This window comes from Fukomys damarensis, unplaced genomic scaffold (assembly GCF_012274545.1).
Source record: "Fukomys damarensis isolate Sample0158 unplaced genomic scaffold, DMR_v1.0_HiC HiC_scaffold_24, whole genome shotgun sequence".
Classification (NCBI taxonomy): domain Eukaryota; kingdom Metazoa; phylum Chordata; class Mammalia; order Rodentia; family Bathyergidae; genus Fukomys; species Fukomys damarensis.
This window is the reverse complement of record NW_022900936.1, coordinates 10,570,488-10,574,348: the sequence shown is the minus strand read 5'-3', so window position 1 is coordinate 10,574,348 and position 3,861 is coordinate 10,570,488. Positions and strand designations below refer to the sequence as shown.

The window sequence follows — 3,861 nt, the reverse complement described above, 5'->3', positions numbered from 1 at the left end:
CTATCTCAAAACAACAACAAAAAAAACACACACACAAAAAGGGCTGTAGCTCAGTGGCGGTGTGCCACTAAATTCAACCCTCTAGGACTGAAAAAAAAAAAAAATGAAAGGGCTGGGTGTGGTCGGCCTATAATCCCAGCACTCGGGAGGCTGAGGCAGGAGGATCACTGTAAATTCCAGACCAGCCTGGGCTACATAGTGAGTTCCAGGTCAGTCTCAGCTACATAGTGAGACCCTGTCTCAAAAACAAACAAACAAACAAAAACAACGAAGAAGGCTTACGTTTTTTTCAACTTATGGTGGGTTTATGGGACACAGCCGCACCACAAGTCGAGGTGGCTGTGGGTGTGTATTATTGAAGAAACTCTGTGGCCCAAGAGCCCTGTAACTGCTGGCACTGGGAAGGAGACTCTGCTGTTGTTCTCTAAGCAGTGTCACGATTCTGTCCTCCCAAGCTCCTGTGGCTCTCCCCATCTGCAGACACAGGCGTTTGGGTGACCGCCGCCTGGAAGGGTGCCCACACCTCTAATCTGAGAGCCAGTGAAAGCTCTACGCCCAGCTCCATGACGAAGAGTAGCGCTTATGTCAGCAGCCGCATTGTCTTTTAGGGCCCACACATGTCACTCTTAGGTGACAATGAGTTAGCGCATTCCGGGGAGCCAAGTGAGTCAGCAGCACACAGCAGTAACCCAAGGACATAACATGACACGCAGGGGCTCCCCACTCCTGCAGATGATGTGCCTGTGATCTGGGGACAGGATCTCTGGAGGCCTCACCAGGGGAATTGTGTTACGCTGCGTGGGTTTTGCTGGCATGGAGGCCACTTTCAATGAACGGACTTTCATAAATCAAGGACAGGTGGCTCCTAAGTACATTTCATCACATGCTTAAAAAGAAAATACTCTTGTAATTTAAAAAAAGTTCTGTTACAGAAAAGAAGAAGAAGAAGAAAAAAAAGCTATTGCCATTAAAGAGTTTCTAGTTTTCTGAGCTAGAGCTTGGATTTTCTCCCACCTTCTCCTGCCCTTTACCAGACAAACTGTGGCTGGCTGGGAGGGGGCTTGAGCTCTGTGGGGTGATTTTATCCTCTCCTGTCGACACCAAATGACAGCATTTACCCTGGACATTTGAAGTTGGGCAAAATGTTGGTATTGGTGAGCTTTAGCCTCTTCTCGTAAACTGAGCCCCAAACTCCTGCCATTGTGGAGGACACGACTCACCCTGACGGCTCTAACCCAGTCAGAGTCGGTGTTCTTTTTTGTTCAGAAAAAGAAAACAAAATTTTCCTCGGCTCCCAGTAATGCTAAGGTTCTAAGGAGCCGGCAAAGGACCCTCTACAAGTTTCTGTAACCACTGGTTTAATTTCCCTCCCCACAGTGGTTCTCCTGTGAGTTAAATGACCAGAGGTGGGGGTTTTGTGAACATCTATAACCCAGTTTCTGCTCTGAAATGTTCCCCTTTCACAGACAGTACTCTTCCCCCTTTTCCCACAGGGATTATGCGGAGTCCCCCATGGGATGCCCGAGCTCTCCCTACACTCTGTTTTTTCTATGCATGCATACCTATGAGAAAGATTAATTTATAAAGATTTTTGTAAGATTATTTATAATTTTATAAGATTAATTTATTATAAATTTAGGCACAGTAAGAAATTAAAACAGGAAATTCATAAAACAATTATAGCAACATATTGTAATAAAACTACCAGCGTGATACTGTAACGCTGCGTGGCCATGTTTAAGAAAAATAAGGGTAATCTGTAGACAAACGCTGCAAGACTCCAACAGTCACTCTGTTAGCCCAGAAAGCCCCTAGGTGATTAAGGGCAGGGAGCCTATGTATTGTGGATATGCTGGAAAAGGGGACAGTTCCTGTCCTGGGTGGGACAGAGCCAAACAGCAAAATTTTCAGCATGCTGCTCAGTAGAATGCACAATGCACAGCTGATGAATTGTTTCCGTCTAGAATTTTCCATTTAAAATTTTGGACCACAGTTGACTCTGGGTAGCTAAAACTGGCTAGAGGGAAGGTGACAGGATTCAGAAGCGCGCTGAGGCTTAGCAGCCCTAAAGCCGGAGTGCATCCCGAGACCCCGAAGTCTTCCTGACTGTGGCACAGAGGTTTGGTCCTCCGCTGCTTTTCTGGTTCTGGTAGCAAGTCGTGGGAATTTATAAGTTACGGAGAGGTGGGGCTTGTGTTTGGAAATTATTTTCTCTCATGTTTTAGGTTTGAGCTTCAGCGTCATTGGTTCTGAGCTAGGAAGATCCAGCCTGCTGCCAAAACCCTAGTATGTGTCACAAATAAATGACCGTGACACTTTATGTTTGTTTCGCTTTGCTCTTCTTTTGCAAAATGTGCAGTAAGTGGCAGACCAGGAGAAGATCTTCTTTTTTCCTCTTTTTTTTTTTTTTTTCAACACTGGCGATTGAACCCAGGATTTTGCACGTGTTAGGCAAGCACTCTGCCCCTGAATTGCATCCCTAGGCCCCCAAGGGATTATTTTCGAACAAAGAAATGGTAGACGTTAACATTTAGAATATACTATTCACTCCTCCAGACAGGTGCTGAAAGTCAACATGCAATATGCAAAGGGTATGAACAGGCAGCCCGCAGAAGGGCTCTTTGGAATATTAAATTCATTTAGTGCAACTAGAGCTCTTAGAACAGAGCCTGCTGGAGAGAGGCTGTTTACTCATTGTAGAAGGGAGAGGGATAAAGGGATTAAAACATAATCAAGTTATAATGTATGCACAAGTTATAATATATATATTCTAATATGTAATCAATGTATGCACGTACCAATGTCCCCAAATAAACATCACCATTTGATATTGCAAACATACCCTGATAAAAAAAAATCTTAATTGAGGCATAATTTTCATAGCATAAAAGCCTCCCATTTCAGTGTATAATTTGATGACCTTTGGTAAATTTCCTGAGTTAGACACCCACAACTACAACCCAGCTATAGAACATTCCTGTCATCTCAAAAAGGTTCCCGTGGCCATTTCCTGACAGTTCTTGATGGCACCTCCAGACTCAGGAAACCACGAATCTACATTCTACCCCCTAAAGACTTACCTTTTCTGGATATTTTGTATCTAGTCATGCGTCTTGTAATGACATTTCAGCCACATATGTGGCAGTGGTTCCATCTGATTACACCAGAGCTGAAAATTGCCCAGCATCTAGTGTTTCTGCCGTATCTTTTCTGTGTTTGGCTGTATTCTGGTACAGAAGTACTCTCCTTTGTGTTATAGCTGCCCATGGTGTTCAGTACAGGGACATGCTGTACAGATTTGTAACCCAGGGAAGATGGGGTATTACCATATGGCCTGGGTGTGTCACGGGCCCTACCATCTTGATTTGTGTCAGTACACCCTCTGGACACACAATGATGAAATTCCCCAATGGGACATTTCTCAGAACATGTGCCTGTTGTCCAGTGACATGTAACAGTACGGCAGCGCCTCCTCCCCCTCTGCGGGGGTGCATTCCAAGACCCCCAGAGGATTCCCATGCTAAGGTTTTGTTTATAAGTTGGGCATGGTGAGAGATTAACAACAATAACAAAATAGAACAATTACAACAACAACCGTAGCTAAAGTTATGTAAATGTAGCTCATCTCTCTGGAACTTTCCATTAGATGTTCTCAGCCTGTGGTTGACCACTAGTAACTGAACTTTGGATTTGGGGGTATCTACTGTAAATGGAATCATTATACGCAGTCCTTTGTGTCTGGGATGTTAGCAATTACTACTTTTAAAAGTAAAATCATTGTATTGAGTAGTTTTGGGGTGCACCCTAAAAAATCAGCAGACTTTTTTCTTTCTTTCTTTTTTTTTTTTTTTTTTTTTTTTT

At 43.8% G+C, this 3,861-nt stretch overlaps 1 protein-coding gene across 4 annotated transcripts in view; it reads left to right on the top strand.

Annotated features, from left to right (window-relative positions):
* Eva1c (eva-1 homolog C) overlaps positions 1–3,861 on the top strand; it is a 90,132-nt gene that overhangs the window by 46,243 nt on the left and 40,028 nt on the right. The window lies entirely within an intron of this gene.